This window comes from Diceros bicornis, chromosome 9, assembly GCF_020826845.1.
Source record: "Diceros bicornis minor isolate mBicDic1 chromosome 9, mDicBic1.mat.cur, whole genome shotgun sequence".
NCBI lineage: Eukaryota > Metazoa > Chordata > Mammalia > Perissodactyla > Rhinocerotidae > Diceros > Diceros bicornis.
The window spans coordinates 57,300,677-57,319,344 of NC_080748.1; positions in this window are offsets into that span (position 1 = coordinate 57,300,677).

Consider the following 18,668-nt stretch of genomic DNA (forward strand, 5'->3'; position numbering starts at 1 on the left):
CTTTTATGGGTCACTATCGATTTCATGTGAATTAATTTCTTTTTCAGGAAAGGGGGAGAATGATAGGTTCTTTCTGTACCATCACAACAGCTGTCACAAGTTGAGCTCAAGAAATACTTTTTATAGATTTGATCATTACATGTTAAGTTATTTAATTATATTTTAGTAACTCTAGTTATAGGGCTCAAGAACAAAGCCAAATAATTTTAAGGCAAACATACACATTTCTCATCTGGAATTTAAAACGCAATATTGGCTACCCATTATAGGGTCTACTACCTGTATGAGGCACCTTATACACAGGATCTCATTTACCCCTCACAGCAGTCTTTGAGTTAGAAATTGTTTTTCATGATTTTATAGGTAGTGAAATGGAATCTCAGAAATTCACTCAAGGTCACATGGCTAGTTAGTTGTGGGACTATGGTTTGGAACTTGGATTTTAATTTAAGACTATCTGGTTTCACAGACTGTGCTTTTGATTAATTTAATTACACAGAATCTAAACAGATTTTTAAAAATTTACTTTGAGAAAGCACTGTTTTAGACACCAGTAATATTTAATTAAAGTTCAACCTTAATTTGAGTGAAAATGTAAAGATACCCATGTGAAAGATTTATTCTTTGATCCTCATGAATGACCCTAATCAAGTCACAAGAAATTGTGTCTCAGTTTCCCCTTTTGTAAAATGGCGGGGAAGGATTAGATGCTCTCTAAAGCTGCTTCTTGCTCCAATACATCAGTCTGTCAGGCAGGCTGACTCTGTGAGGGTGGCCTGAAGAGCAGAAAAGTAAGAACAGATCTTATGTCAGGTTTCTTTTTTTCTTTTTACTTTCTCTGCTCATGCCTCAGGCAATACTACTACAGATACAAGGTTTCTTTTTCACCTTATAACTTAAAATCTCTTATTAATAAATAAACTTTATTAGTAAATTCACCAGTAAAGTGTTGTGTACATTTAACTAGTAAAGAGGAGCAAAAATTTGTATCAAATTTTTGTAATCCTTTCCTGAAAACTTTTGGGTTTGAACTAATTTTGCATTTAGCATTTATGAAGGACACTTTTTTTTAACTTAGTAAATGTGGAATCTTTTACAAAGTCACTTTTATGAAGATACTTTTTGAAGTGTCCTAGGAGGTGTATCAAAATCACAGATTGGCTAAGATCACCCATCAAAGACAGAAAGGGTGGTGAAGGACAATGTCCCACTATCCCTTTTAAATGTTTTAACTATAAGGTCCTGAAGACATGGTTGAATGCCCTTCAGAATTCATTCCTCAAAGAAGTTTGCCACGGGGAGCTCCCCCAAAGCAAAACTTTTCCCCTGGTAAGAGAACAAAGAAAAGCCCTTTTAACCACAAAAAAACTAATACTTTCATATCATCCCCTTGATATGCATGTACCCTTCGAAATCTACCTTGCATTCTCTAAAACATGAATGCTGAGGGGCAAGGTGTGCGAAACACACAGAAAGAGCTGGTTCAATTGCTTCTCCACACATTCCCCTAGGACCAGAGCCAATGATCAAATAGTGGTTGACGCAAGAGCATGAAGAAGATTTAAAGTGAGTGCACAAACCAGTGGCAAACAGCCTGAGTGTTTCTATTTCTTGGATTTTTCTCTTATATTAAATAACTGTAGCTATTTGGGCCTAATTGTTAAGGATGCTTTTATTTTCTTTTTAAATTAAGGTACAATTTATATATAGCTAAATGGACAGAGTGTAAGTGAACAGTTTGAAGAGTTTTGACAAATGTGCACGTCCCTGTGACTCATATCTAACTGGGCTTGTTGAAAATGCATTTATTTTTTTAAAGAAGCAAAATTTGAATATTTTGGATTTGGACACTATTTCCTATTAAAAGTTCATTAAGACATTATTTCTATGTTATCAACTTATTTTATACATCTCAGCTTCTGTAACTGAAACATGATTCATAAATTAGAGGTGTGCTTATAAATGAGAGAATCTAAGATTTGAGGGTTTATCGATGGTTGCTTGATAGTGCCTAGTTCTGGTCAATGCCCCTAAAGTAATGAAAATTTGATAGAATTATAGTAACTAGAGATAAGACATAATTAGTTCTTTTCTGCTCATAGAAAATTTGAGAAACGGGAAGGCCACACTTCCTTTTTTCTGTCTGAGAAAAGCAGCATAGTTAAGTGACTTCAGCCTAGGTCTACTTTAATTAAAGGACTTAATGAAAGGATTTGCTCTCTTGCTTATTTGCCTTAAGTAATTTTTATATTCCTTTCTTTGATGTATTCTTTTTTTACACCAGCATCAGTAAAAGAAAAAGTGAGTGTAATGTGGTCTACAAACTCCTTAAAACTGTTCACAGGAACTCTTTGGCACAACTTTAAAAATGTATTAGAAATTCCAGTTTAAGTAGGCAGTGCAATCTGTGCTTTCTTGGTTTGTGCATGCTTGACATTTATGTAAATTATTCTTAGGTCATTCAATCATGGACAAAACACTACCATTACTTTATGTCAGAATACTTCTATCATGTGTAAGCCGCTCCTTTTGGGGGCTGTTATTTCATATGGGAGATAGTTTATGGATCATTTTCTCTAACTGTAACTATTTTCTTTAATTTTCACCTTTCCTTATTTCCATTCTTTTATTATCCTAATGATGTGTCCAAAGAGATGTGAAATAGTCAAAGGAAGTTAGAAAGAGAGGAAAAAGATAAACTTGGGAATTTAACAATCCACTTTTGAATAAAGGAGAATTGCTGGGGGGAATGTAAATTGGTGCAGTCACTATGGAAAACAGTCTGGAGTGTCTTCAAAAAATTAAAGGTAGGACTGCCATATGATCCAGCTATTCCATTTCTGGGTATTTATCCGAAGAACATGAAAACGCTAATTTGAAGAGATACATGCACCTCTATGTTCACTGCAATGTTATTCACAATAGTCAAGACTTGGATGCAACCTAAGTGCCCATCAACAGATGAATGGTATATATATATATATATATATATATATATATATATATATATATATACACAATGGAAAAAATATATATACAGTGGTATATATATGCACAATAGGATACTACTCAGCCATAAAAAAGATGAAATCTTGCGACAAAGACAAATACCATATGACTTCACTCATATGGAAGATAAACAAACACGTAGATACAGAGAATAGATTGGTGGTTACCAGAGGAGAAAGGGGTAGGGAGAGGACAAAAGAGGAAAAGGGGCACATGTGTACACTGACAGATGACAACTAGACTTTTGGTGGTGAACATGATGCAGTCTATCCAGAAGTCAAAATATAAAGATGTGCACCTGAAATTTACATAATGTTATAAACCAGTGTGACCTCAATAAAAAAAATAAATACAAGAGAATTGCTTTTTTTTAAAGAAAGGAAAGGATTTTTGCAGTACAAAATAGAGTATGCTAGGGAACAAAGAAAAGGAAAATTTCCACAGCAGGTTTTTTTAAAAATTCTATTTAATCAATGAGGTATTTTTATTTCATTTCTGCTAATAATTAAGCTCTGGATTTTCATGAAAATTTTTTCAATCAAAATCTGCTGATGTCTTTAAAGAGTTTCCTATCCTTTGAAATCTGGCTGTAGGAGAACAGAACTACTTGAACTAAAATGTAAAGGGAAACAATTATTTTCCTGAAAGTTTATTTACTCTACATTAGATGAATAATTTGATCTCCAGCCCTATCTAAAATACATAGCTCAGAGTTATGGCATACCTTTGTTGAGGGAGGGATCATCAGGGGCTTTCAGAGCTGTGCCTGATTTCATGAGGCTGTTTCTGGTCATCTCCTTTAGAGACGCGTGTGCAGGAAATTGCCTCTTCTCTTTCAGGCCTGCTAGGAAGAACAGTTGTGGCTACCTATGGAGACTGAGATTCTGAAATGGCTTTATCAGCTATGGATTATCCAAATGAAATTACTCACATAATTTCACACGAAATACACAGGAGACATACTTCCTACATGGGCAGTGGGGCAATATGAGGCTGGCATTTGAAGGGCCACTGCAAAGATGGTGGGTACCAAATAGCAGACGGGGGGGGCAGGAAGGATATAGCAATAGAGAATCCAGAGAGTGGTTAATCCTTTGAATATCTACATTTTTTATTTTCTTTCTTGTGGTAAAAAACACATAAAATTTAGCATCTTAATCATTTGTAAGTGTACAGTTCCTTAGTGTTAAGTATATCCACATTGTTGTGTTTTCCATAACTTTTTCATCTTGCAAAACTGAAACTCTGTACCTATTAAAAAACAACTCCCCTTCCTCCCTTCCCCACAGGCCCTGGTAGCCACCATTATACTTTGTTTCTAGGAATTTGACTACTTTAGACACTCTGTGTAAGTGGAACCATACAGTATTTGTCTTTTTGTGACTGGCTTATTTCACTTAGCCTAATGTCCTCGAGGTTCATCCATGTTGTAGCATGTGACAGGATGTCCTCCCCTTTTAAAGCTGAATAATATTCCATTGTATGTGTATGCTACGTTTTCTGTATTTATTCAGCCATCCATGGACCTTTCGGTTGCTTCCACTTCTTGGCTGTTGTGAATAGTGTTGCAATAAACATGTGCTATAGATGGAATGTTTGTGTTCCTCCAAAATTCATATGTTGAAACCTAATCCCCAATGTGATGGTATTTGGAGGTGAGGACTTTGGGAGGTGGAGCCCTCATGAATGAGATTAGTGCCCTTATGAAAGAGACTCCTGAGAACTCCTTTGCCCCTTCAGCCATGGAGGACACAAGAAGATGGCCATCTAGGAATCAGGAAGCGAGTTCTCACCAGACACTGAATCTGCCAGCCTTGATTTTAGACTTCTCAGCCTCCAGAACTGTGAGAAATAAATGTCTATTGTATATAAGCCACCTAGTCTATGGCATTTTTCTTATAGTGGCCCCAACATGGGTGTGCAAATATCTCTTTGAGACTTTGCTTTTAATTCCTTTGGATATACACCAAGCAGTAGGATTGCTGGATCATACAGTAGTTCTATTTTTAATTTTTTGAGGAACTGCTATACTGTTTTCCATAGCAGTTGTACCATTTCACAATTACACTGTTTATATTTTAAACTAGCTCTTAGAAAATAATTAGTTTATAATATTATTGAATAGAAAAATACAAATAGTTAAATTATAAAATGTCATGATATATCAATCTCTAAATGTAATTGAAATAGTTTTCTTTTATTTTCCCCTCTCATTTCTTACTCTGAAACAATGGAGGAGATTGAAGCCAAACAAATGAATAAATAAATAACTTAATTTCCAATGTAAGTTGCAACATCAATCCTTAATCATCCTTCCTTCTAAAGCTTACATGGGAAAAGAAAATCTTTTGTTTGTTGCCCGGGGAAGGGATGTATACTTGGGCAGTGTAGTGTGTGATTGACTTTATAATATGGTGTGACATCAAGACTTCTGTGAAGCTTTACTGCTTTTCCTTCTCACCGCCACCCAGACACATACCTTGCCCTCTGGCTTCCTGAAGTCTGGAATTCCACATTCAAGAACTAATATGTTCATGGTCCTTTCTCGAGAGCAGGTTTTTCTATTGAGAAGATAAAGAGATCGCAAGGGTGGGACAGGGCCAGAAGGAATTTATTCCACTATAGAGACAGGCAGTGGTTGGGTGATGCGAGAATGTGTGTGTTTGAGAGAAGCACTTGAGAGACTGGGCACCAAATACCAGGCAGGCAGGAAGGATATAGTAGAGGGGACTCTGGTGATGGTCCATACTGGCTCAAGGTCTCCCATAAGGCCACAATAAGGTGTCACCTGGGACTCTAGTCATCTCCAGGTTTGACTGGAAGAAGATGCGCTTCCAGCTCACTCAGGTGGCAGGCCCCACCTGACCCTCTTCCAAGCCCACTACGGGGCTGTTGGCAGGCCACAGGTCCTCACTGGTCAGAGACATCAGTTTCTTGCCATGTGGGCTCCTCCATGACACAGTGCACAACCTGGCTTCCCTCAGAGCAAGCAAGCAAGAGAATGAGAGAGAAGGTCCATTATGGAAGTCACTGTCTTTTTGTAAGCTAATACTAGAAGTGACATCCCATCTCTTTCTCCATATTCCATTAATTAAATCAAATCACTAGGTCCAGCCTACACTCCAGGGGAGGAGATTACACAAGGGTATAGATACCAGGAGATAGGGATGAATTAGGGCCAGTTTAGAGGCTGCCTGCTACAACTACTAAGAGAACTCTAAAGAATACCCTAGCATTGAATGATAGTACTAAAGGAAGGTAAACATTTAGAAAGGAAGGCCCCTTCCCAAGGCTGAGGGTGTGGTTGTGGCCCACTGGGTGGTGGAAAAGTTCACTGGGTTGTCCTGGGCCAGAGCTGGTCCATAATCACTGGCCAAGGTTGGTAAGCAGGAAGCATCCTGCTTGGGAGAGGGTGGGCTAAGGCTGGCAAGCAGGAAAACACAGGTCAAGACTGGTGAGCAGAAAGCCTTGGACCAAGACTGGTGAGCAGGAACTATTTGCTGGAGTTTAGCAAAACTTTCCCAACAGTGGGAGCCTCAACTGATGTCCTGTATGCACGCTGCTGGCACATGACTGAAGCTGAGTTTCAAGTATATCTAAAAGTTCGTTTACTTCTAGCCCACCCTTATGATTAAGAGGCAACCCAAAATGGGGAGCATTACCAGGGCTCCCACCCACGGTGTGTCCTGGACTCCAAATTTTATCCTCCTAGCTCTGCAAGGCAGGAAAAATGCTCTTCCAGCAACTGGATTGGTAAATACCTGGGGGCAGCAAAAGCAGTCTCAAAATGGCAGGCTCACTTCTCTGGATTTCCTACTTCTCTGGAAACTTGGACCAATAATTCATCACCTTGTTAAATCTTTGATGGCTTCAAGTTAATAAAACACACACACACACAAACACACACACGTGTATATAAGATATCTATCTATCTCTCATCTTCAACAGAAATGTTCTTAATTGTCTAGTTCTCCATTACTGGTGAGAGGGCAGAGATTCAAGGATCGCTGTGGAAGCATTGAGCCCTCAGGTCCTTGATCTGGGAGCTTGAGCAAGTTCAGAGATTCCCAAGCTGAAGTAGGTTGAGGGTTGGACTCTTGAACTATATCCTGCCTTGTGGATCAGTGTAGAAACTAGGCAGGCCTAAAATTGCACAAGAAGGGTATTAGCAGACTTTTCTGGGGAAGTGAGGGTTGGAGAAGTCTGTACCTAGAGACTAGGTCAAGGGCCAACAAGGGTGGGGGTGCTCAAAACAAATTTAAGACAAATTCCCCTTTTTTGATAATTTGGTAAGATACTAGCCCCGGAATTTAGGTGAATGTGACAATCAGGAACTTGATAGAAATGTTTTCATGGTATTTTTCCAATTCCAAGGTGGTTGGAAAAAAGGCTTCTATGAATATCACCACAGATGCATTGGATAAAATTTATCTTGAGTAACAGCTATAATATCTTTAGACTGTCACGATTTCTTTTCTTTTAGCACCTTTATCCATCCATTCACCTAGATTCACAAGGAATAATCCATATCTTGTGAGGTAGTCAAGTATTTGCAGAAAAAGCTATATTATTACTCAGGTATATTTAAACTTTTATATGGAAGCAAGTAGGCAAGCAATTAAATTAATCTTTTATCTTATAAAAATTTGGGGGTAAATAAGATATCACTTTTATTATACATACATATATGTGTGGATTTCATATTATATATTACTGTAATATATCATGTTCTTTTCAAAGCTGTAGTGTTAAGCACTGTCTTATGTCAAGCACCAAGTGACCTGATCTTTGGTGGTCCTCGTTTACCACCAAGAAATATTCTGAGCAAATATTTCACCCCTTTTGTTTACCACAGGGTGGTTTTGGTATTGTTACCAAATATTTTATATATTTTTTTCATGACAATGTTTTCTTGGTGTAAAATTAGCTAGAGTACATGATATTTTAAGGAGCTTTGTTTTCAAGAGGAATGTCTTTTCCTGAAAATGTTTACCGCTGGAGGCATCAACAATGTGTTTGGTTTAAAATTAGCTCTGAAAACACATATTTAAGTTATTTAATCTGAAATATATAAATGCAAATAGATTTGCCTGAAAAACAAAAGTGATCCTTTTCCTTTGGAATTCCAGACACAGCACAGCTTCTCGGAAGTCAAGAGAAGACCAAATCTGAGAACAATGTGATACTTACCTGTACTCCAGGGAACAGCTGAATTTGATCGCGGGATTAGAAGCAAAGGCAAAATGTCATTGTCTTAGTAACATTTTCACCAAATTATCTAAGAAGAATTTTCTAAGTATTTCTTAAAATATTTCTAACACTTACTTTAACCATAACAACCATTTTCCAAAATCCAACTTTTAAATTAATTTCTCAAAGTATCAGATTTCCTTGGAGCCTAGGTTAACAAAAGACCAAAGCAACAATGGTTGATTCAGTAGTAAGCATTTTCACTTGAAAAACTCAGTTGTATTCAAACATGTATCAGCTTTAAATTTTAGGTGCAGACATTGATGAAGGTGAAAGGGTTAGTGATTCATATCCTGTGCTTGTCACTCTGCTGCTTGTTACAACAGATTTCTGGAAGTGACTGACAATGGAAATAATCACGCAAAGGTCTTGTTTGCTTTGCATGAGCAAATATAATGTGGGCCCAATACCATGAATTGTTTTGATTATTAGAAATCCTCATAGCATATGAGCGAGAGGTCCAAAATATACAGGACTCTGTCTTCCTAAACAGTCACAAATATGATGTAGGGGGAGAAGGGTAAAATAAATCTGTAAGATGTGGTCATGGTAGATGTACCTTTTCCTCCATACATATGTGTGAATATTCTTTGACGTTTAGCAATGTTTTATTGGCTTTGGCTTGGTCTTATTATAGCTTCTGTCTTCTTTAGGTGGCATTTATTTTTCTAAATGTACATTACAGGACTTCCCCTCCTCTGGCTTATTTGCTATTATTATTTTTTTGGCTAAGATCTATCTGTCTTAGAGCAATGAGATGTTAACTCTTTTAGTTCTCACATGGGCTAAATATTTGTCAAGGGCCTGAAGATTGATTTGTACATGGTGGGCAAATTTTCCATACCTTCTTGATCACAATCTTCCTTTCAAACCTCTTAACTAAAAATAGGAAAGAATCATGCCCCTTTGCAAAGGAGGTGGCCTGGAAAAGAGAAAAGAGCATGGACCTTGGCAACTCTGAATCCTGGCCACTTACTAACCTGAGAAGCCTATGTGAATCATTTTACCTCCATATATCTCCTGGGTAAGAAGGAGAATAAAAATAATGCCTCCACTGTAAAATTTAAATTCTATAGTTTGCAAAACATTCAGTATAGTGCTTGGAATAAGGTGATTGTCTAGAAATATCGGACATCATTTTTATTAATACATTTTCTGATTCCTTGAAGGTAAACGTTAAGGTGGGGACACCGTTAGACTGCGATGGAGTCTCTCTAACGAGGTCTTGCTTCTAATAGACTGGACGCATTTATGGGTGGATTGATAGCTAAGTCTGTGAAATCATTATATCTGCTGTTGTGCTGGGTTACATTCTTTTGATGACCAACTATATGATGACCGGGAAGTTAGCAAGATTGACCACTTCAGTGATTGTTTCCCTGATTTTCAAAGGCATGGTCAACGTCTTTATGACCAATTCAACAAGAAACACTTGAAAACCAGTTGAGAAAACTGAAAGCAGTGAAAATTAGTTATATAGATAGCAGATTTTGCATCAGTTACAAAGCTAGAGCTACACAGATTCAGATGCCTTGTTTATTTCAGCAAGCTCGGAAAATGTACTTTCGTGCAAGAAGTGTGCTCCTAGTAAGCTACTTTTGGAGATCAGTATATAAATAACTAGTCCGTGGTGGTGTCAGTTCCAATTTTTACTTCAGAATACTTTTAAATTTTATATTTACTAAACATCTGTAACATGGCACTGCAAATTAGCTTAAATGATTTCTTCATTCTTTGGATGTTTGTTCTCAGGAAGACAATAGTGTTGCAATGAAGAAATGGTTTCAGGTAAACACTTCCATGATGGTGGACATGGACCATCCACATCAACGTAGATCTGAGACCAAAATCATGTCAGAAGTTTTGATAGGTTGTAATTTATTAACTTTTCAAAAGTACAGAAAGCTATTTTTAAAAATCCAGCATTTATTGATACATCTGTTGTGTGCCAAAATAGAAATTTTAGCAATTCTGAGATGTTCTCAGAAATATTGAGACTTGGCTAATAGTATGCAGTGCCTAAAGTTTGGTCTTTGAAAAGTTTAACATGCACAGCTGGGTCTTGTTATTGGTGCCAGTGGAATTTGTAGCACTGTCTGTTTTATGACACATCCACACCTACTTTTACCTTATAAGGTAAAGACCCAAACTCTAAATGTGTATTATACAGAGGCCTATATTTAGCAGCAAAATAATGATTTTTGCAAGCCAAAGAGAAACAAAAATTCAGTCTCCAGATGCTGTTTTTGAAAAGCAGCATCTAAATAGTTGCTGCCCAATGTCATGATAATGTTGTTGACTAAGATAATTCCAGCCTGTTTTCCTAAAGCCATTATGTAAAGCCAGGTTTCTATTTTTTAATACAACATCTAAAATACTTACATGCATAATTGAGACTAAAATAAAATGAAACTTCAAGTGTTGTAAGGACATTGATGAAGTGGCTCAGTTTTATTAGAGTTTATGTTTAAAGCCATGGTCCCAAATCTGCCTTTCCTCATATTGTTGAGGAATTGTGAAAATTTTATATAAGAAGTCACATTTAAAAAAAAAAACAAAACTGGGCCGGCCCCGTGGCTTAGCGGTTAGGTGAACGCGCCCCGCTGCTGGCGGTCCTGGTTCGGATCCCGGGCGGAAACCGACACGCCGCTTCTCCGGCCATGCTGAGGCCGCATCCCACATACAGCAACTAGAAGGATGTGCAGCTATGACAAACAACTATCTACTGGAGCTTTGGGGGAAAAAAATAAATAAATAAAATTAAAAACAAACAAACAAAAACTTCTAATCAATCTGCTTATAAATGATACTCTTGGAGAAGCTTCTTGACCCATAGTGGTTTTTTCCTGTCTTGAACCATGCAGGGTTGGAGCCCCCAAGAGGCTATGTTTACCTTATGACCCAGCCTTGTAGCCCATAGCTGATTCGTGGGGAGATGCTAGATCCAAGCTGTTCTGTCAATGTTATTCTCATAGTTTTTTAAAAATAGATCAGGGAAACAGTGTTTCACAGGAGATATTGGTGGCCTTCATCAAATGGCAGAGGTCAGTGAACAATTAGGATAATTTGACCAACTACCCAAGAGGAGTGAGGAAGAACTCTGTTGACTTTGAGTCCCTCTGTCTAGCTCTTTTGAGGCCTAGCTATATCCCTACCTTTTCTTAGGGTTGAAATAGTGGAGTATCTAAAAAATTCCTCTTTTTGCCAAATAATTTTCAGCAGGACATCTTTCAGTAAGTATAATAATCAAAATAGTTATGACTGATACAAAAAGCACGAATATGAACAGCACTAATTAGCTACTTATCTAAAATAAACCCTATTCCATCATTTGCCCCCTCCACTCTGACAGATGATACACTTTTCTTTTCGGTTGTTGTCTATCTCACTCCATTAGACGGTAAGTCTATAAGGACAAGAACTTTTTCTTTCTTGTTCATTACCATACTCATTGTGCCTGGAACAGTCAAGGCACATGGTAGGCTTTCAGGAAATATTGGTAAGTAAATAAAGTACCAAAATTTAAAGATGGTAGCTATTAGCATATCTCTTTTCTGGTGGCAGGGAGGAGGTGCTTATTTCTGTGCAATATTGGGGGATTGGAGAATGAATATGTGTGTGTGTGAACCTATAAATAAGATGATTGGAAATAGAAATCAGCCTTTCAATTAATGATGGATGACTCAGATGGCCTGGCTAACCTACATCCTTCATGTCTTTGCTACTGTGACGTTGTTTTAGGCGGAAGACTTCCCTAAGCCCCAATTAGATTAGACTTTATAAGTGCTTTCTTATCACAACACTTATTATACTACATTGAATAATCTTGTTTGCTTGTCTGCCTCAACACACTCTGCAGTTCTCTCCACTTCTAACACTACCACCACCACCACCATCATGACAATCACCGCTGCCACCTCCATCACTACCCCCATAACTACCACTACCACCACCATTATTATTATCACCACCATCAAATCACCACCACCACCATCACCACCACCATCAAACCACCACTGCCACTATCCCTACCACGACCACCACCAAAGATTGTAAGTCCCTTGCGATCAGGCGCCGTGTGCCTGCATACAGAGTAGTTTTTGAACATATATTCTTAGGCATGTATCAGAGGTTGAAGTAGAAATATGTGGTGAATGTATCTAATACTCAACTGAAAAATACCCTCATGAGATTCTAGTCTTTTTTTCTTTTGGAGAAGATATTACTTGAATTTTCTCATTTTTGATTTCAAATGTATGTAGATGCTATTGTGATTAATGTAATACAAACACAAATTTATTGAACTGCAATGGAGGAAAGTTAAAAGCAACCTACATGTAATCATTAAAAAATTGGTCACAACATAATTTTATTACATCCATAATATGGAACACTATTTAGTCATTGATGATTAAATAAAGTGTATCTACAAGGAAAGATGCCCATAATAGATTGTCATGTAGAAGAATATGCTTCAGAACAGAATTTAGAGCTCTAGAATATTTTTATGAATTATATATACACATGAGCATGCACACACAAATACATGCATATATGTAAAATATAAAGAAAAATAAAAAATACATATATATACCAAATCATTTATAATTTATGTTGGGGTTGCAAAGTGTGTGGAAAGCTTATGAAGTACTCTCATTTTTTAGTTTTAGACATATGTGTTGTTTATAATATAATTTAATTTGTATACAATTAGTTACTGCAGTAGCCAGCCTCCAAGATGGCCCACTGTGACCTCTGCCTCCTGATATTAAATCTGTGTACAATCCTTTTCTACATTGACCAGGATTGATCTGTGTTATCAACAGAATATGACAGAAGTCATGGTATGTGACTTCCAAGATTAGGTTAAAAAAGACTCTGCATCTTATCTCTTCTCTGTCTCTGTCTCTGTCTCTGTCTCTCTCTCTCTCTCACACACACGCGCGCGCACACACACACACACACACACACACACACACATCTCTCTCCCTCTCTCATCACTTGATCTGAGGGAAACCAGGTGCATATTATAAGCATCCCTATGGAGATACTATTCGTATAGAGAAACTGAGGCCTCTGGCCAATAGCCAATAAGGGACTGAGGCCTATCAGTAGTCTTGAGCATGAGCTTGGGAGTGGATCCTGCAGACTCAGTTGAGCGTCAGATGACTAAATCCCCATCAATAGCTTGACTACAACCTGATGAGAACCCCTGAGCCAGAACTACCCAGCTACACCACTCCTGGATTCTTGACCTCAGAGACGATGTGCTATAACAAATGTTGGATATTTTAAGCTACTAAACTTTGGGATAATTTGTTACACAGAAATAGATAACTAATACTGTTAGTAAATGTTTATTGAATGAATACCTGAATTAAATTTGATTTCAAAAAAAATATAAATGCATACAAAGAATGAGGAAGCAGTTTAAAAAAACCACTGAATTTAGGGCAGCTATATGTCATTATGTGTGGTCTCAATCCATGGATATGAGAGGGAAGACTACTGTCACATGGAGGGAGTGTTTAAGAAATATATTAACATTGTAAGTATTAATAACATACTTGAAAGGGTTAGAAACATTGTCGTAGACTATTGTTTATAAAATTGAAGTGATTCTGACTTAGATTTAAAGAAAAGCAGCTCCTTTTTGTAAAGTGGTTTATTTTTTACATAGGCATTCATAAATATTTATAACATATATACTTATATGCATATCTATATGTGTGTGTCTATGCACACATAGACACACACATATTTGACATGCTAATGAAATTAGATTGTTTAAAATTAAATTTAAAATAAGTGAATAAATAGTAAACAATAAAATACAATAACAGTGAAAAAACATCATATATTGTTTGTTTTCTCATTAGGAAGGTATGTGATTATGTTCAGAAAAATCCACCTGTTTACAGCTAAGGGCTTGTTAGATTAGTGGAAAACCAGCGCACTCTGGGCAAAGTTCTACTGGATCAGATACTAAGTTAACTAGCCAATGATCCTGATGTATTAATATCATACTTAATATGGCAAGGGGAAGAGTCGTTTGGTAAACATTAACAATATATCTTTTACCAGAAAATAATCGCTTTACAATAATTTAGGGTAACTTCTATCATGATAAACTGGCTTTACTCTTTAGGAATGAATGTCATATTACTTCTTTATTTGGGACAGGGTTTTCTTGATATCTTTCTTTTTTGCTTTGATGCTGGGTTGCCCCAATTGGCAACCAGTGCGAACAGCGGCACAGGCAGTGCAGCAGGGATGGTATGGGAAAGATAGCTTGGTTACTAGTGTTTAAAATACATCTCATATCTGAGGGACAAATGGTTTGCTACACTTTTTATTTGTAATTTTTCCTCCATATAACAATTCTTTTCCTTGATGCTTAAATTCCTAATAAAATTCTTGTCGAATTGAATACAATTCAGGCATACATTTCACTCATTCATTCATCTATCAAGAAACTTCTGAGCGTCTGTCCAGCTTGTAAATATTTTGCAGCCATTCCAATTTAGATATCACTTCTTTACCTGTTTCCTTTCACATCTTTCTCTCTGCATCTACTCTAGGTTAGAGTACATGCTGTGTCATTTGGGGTGATGGTTCTTATCTGGGAAAACCCAGCTTGCAAGTAGATTCTACCTGTTTCTGAGTACTTCACACAATCAATTGTAAGGGAAACCTTAAAACACAGCTCAACACCAGAGGATTCTACATTGTGGAATAGGTAACTAAAAAAGTGTTAAAGCAAACATACAACTAGTTACGAAGATCTTCAATGATTACAGCTACCAGTAAACACGCACAGATATGAGTTTTTGTTTTTTTAAACTATCACTCTGTTTTCTGGACTTTGGCAATACCTTACTAGCCAATAGCCGGATGCAGTCTTCTCAGACTCTTTCTCCCCATTTCCTTGTTTTAATCACGAATTCAATAAAATTATTAACTATCTACAAGCACAGTAGGAATAAAATGATGAAGCAGGCATGGTCCAGGCTCCTCAGGAGCTCACGCTGCACTCATTAATCTGTCCTCAGTTGTATCCTCGTATCTCTGTTGACGTTTTATGTTCGACTGCTTCCCTCTTGGTTAGGGGCTTGCAGACTCCCACAACCACTAGGTCTTATTTGTTTCATAGGTTTGACAAGGATTTTGTTATTTCTTACTGTTGGCTGTGAGATTTGGGTACATGTTGAGTTAGATGATGCTTTCTTCCAGACCTGAATTCTGGGTGTTTTTTGATCACTTACTAACATATGCCAATGGAAAAAGTCAATCAATCTCCAAGATAATCAACTTACATCATGCCAATTATCATTCTATTTGGAAGCATCTTTATTATGTCCTATATTTTTTAATTTGGGGAAGGAGGTTAGATTTTGAAGACTCTATCTATATCTTTCTTCTTCACCTGTCATGGACAAATGTATCCAATCACGAATTTGGTGACTTTGATTAGAGTTCACCTTGAAGAGTGGGTGGCTATGCTTAGGGTGTGATGAGGGGACAGAGACCTGACCTGCCACAACACTTTAGGACATAAATGGTATTTAGAGGGCTCTGGCCTGCAAGGGAGATGTTGATAATTTTACTGTCAGGGAACTCTTGTGAAAATTCTGAGAAAGGCTTGTATTAAGGCAATTTTTCAGATGGAAATTTTCCTCATCATCTTAGAATTTTACTTGAACTTCTTAAGACACACTCTCTAAATAGGTTCTGTGATCCACAATGCAAGGAGTGTGATTTTTCCCAGATACAAAATACAACAATAAATGTCCTCTGCTGACAAAAATTGAAAAATAAAATTATTTAAACATCTGAAAGGAGCAAACACAACATAGCAAAGAATATATCTCATAAACCAAACATTTAAAGGAAAAGTATCTAGGCAATATTTGGAATCTCGTTGCTAATTCATATATAGGACTTAACGATGATCTTATCCTTGACTGTCAAGCAGCATGTTCATTAACTCACCCTGAAACACGTCTTTGAGCCAAATTTTTGCCATGATTAGGATTTAGCTCCCAAATCTTTAGAGCACTTTAACATCAAACTCCCTTCAGATTGCTTCCCTTAGCTAGCATAAGCAGCTTAATTTCCTCCTTGGACTGCCTGAGTTATTTAAATGGATGACATTTGTTCTTACTTCCACGTATCTGATTTTAGGAAATTTCTACTGCTTTCTCAGTATCTTCTCTGTCCTTCTTCTCCTAAGAGCTGAAGGAAAAAATGAGAGGAAGGGACCATACGGGGTTTCTCTATTCTTAAAACGAAGTTTTATTAGGTAGGTATACTTGAAGTGAAGTAATTTTCATCTTAGTATTAAATAGGATTTAAATATCCTTTCATTTAAAAACAATTATATCTAGTGAAGTATATTGGCTAGGGTAGCTCAAATTGTACAATAACAGTTCTCTTTAGTAAAAAGTATTAGCTCACAAACCAATTTTTATATGGCTATTTCCCAATTGACTCAGTTCTGTTTCTTATATACAAAGAGAAGACAAAATAATATCAGAATCCAATTTTATAAAACAGACATAACTATCTTGGTGAATTAGATTATCAGAGAAATCAGAAGAGAGAGCCAATTGAGAACAAGTTAAGAATAGACCTAAAGGTGGAGACAGAAGTGCTGAATCTTAGATACCGTCTATCTCAGAAAGGGAAGGATGAAGAGGGTGCAACATGAGAGATGAAACTAAGATTTTGGGGACCAAAGGTGCTCAAAGTCTCTGAAGTAAAGTGGACATTAAAGACTGACTTACCTCTTGTCCAATCTTTTCAGTGTCTCTCCCTGGATCTAATTTATCAGAACATAATTACATAGTGACATGTGGAAAAGATATAAGAAATACCAATCTCTGTTGCTTATTTAACAGGGTTTATTATTTAAAACAATAGTGGTAGAGATAGTTTCCATTTATTGAGTGAAATCTCAATGATATATCCATCACTTAATTTCCTTATTAAAATCTTATTTTAAAAATCCTATGAAGAAGGTATTTCCCCAGCATTAAAGATAAGGATACTGATGCTCAGAGAAGGTAAGTCTGTGCCTATGGCCATAGTGCAAGTAAGTGACAGACCGAGAACCTGAGACCAAATCCATCTGACTCCAATCTCATGACCTTAACCAAATGTTTGGTCATGCTCTCATTGACACTATGTCTAGGTCCACTCACAGCTTCCCTCTTGGGTTCCACTGACATACTTATTGGAAAATACAACAAAGACAATTGAAACCAAAAAATACTAACTGAATCTTTCCACTGATTGGTGTTGGCCAAAGCAGTTTTTCTTTCATTCCATTTTTAGACAGATCTTAACTTTAATGTTTTAACCACACAAATTTAGAGTTCAATTTAAATCTCTCCAAGATTAAAACATATGAATAAATCAGGAAGCATAATGACTGGAAAACATCCAGTTGTAATAAATCTGTCATGACCAACTAAAGGGTACATCACATTAAAGAAGCAAACTTTGATATTTTACCAAGTATTCAAACATGCAAATTGCCCGTGTGCTGCATTATGTATATTTAAGAAATGTTGATAATAGGGCTATTTTAAAGACTCTGCAAATATCCTTTTTTGGCAATATTTGCCAAATATATGCCCATTTCAAAACACCTTTGGATAACACAGATAGATTGAACTTCAAAATATAACTTGTGGAACATTTATTCTGGTCGGCAGAGAAGTAGGTCAGAATCCTGAATGTGACACTTTTAACTTGTGTGACCTGCAGCAAATTTTCTAATCTCTCTGAGCTTCAGTGTTATTGTTTGTATATTTGTCAAAATAATGCCTTTTTCATAAATTTGTTGAGAGAATTAAATGAAGTTATGAATGAAAAATGACTTGTACATTACAGGTATTCCATGATGCCTATCTTAAAGAATTGCTGTGCAAATTAAATGAGATAATGATGCTAAAGTGTTTGCACATTGTAAGCACTCAACAAAGTTATGTGACTCTCTTTCCTATACATTTTAAAAAATTATGTTAGCACATTGGATTTAAAATTCTTATACACAGACCCATGTTCTTATGGAACACACATCACATTGATATTCACCATCACTATAGCTCTCCGTTCATTAGTTTATTCATGCGTTTATGTTTCAGGCACTATGCTGGCACTAGGGGTTAAATGTGCAGAGAGGAGTCAGATATTATTGTCACCATAAAACAGATTCATTGTAGGTGTGTGGTAAAGGTATGAAACATCAGCGAGAAGACGGAAAAGAAGGAATGGTTAATTCTAACAGAAAAGAGTTTAAGAAATTTTTCACAGCAAAAATCATAATGGAGCTGAGCTGTAAAAGATGAGCAGATGTTCTCCAGGCAAAAAAAAAGGAAGATAGGAAATTTGCAAAAAATGGA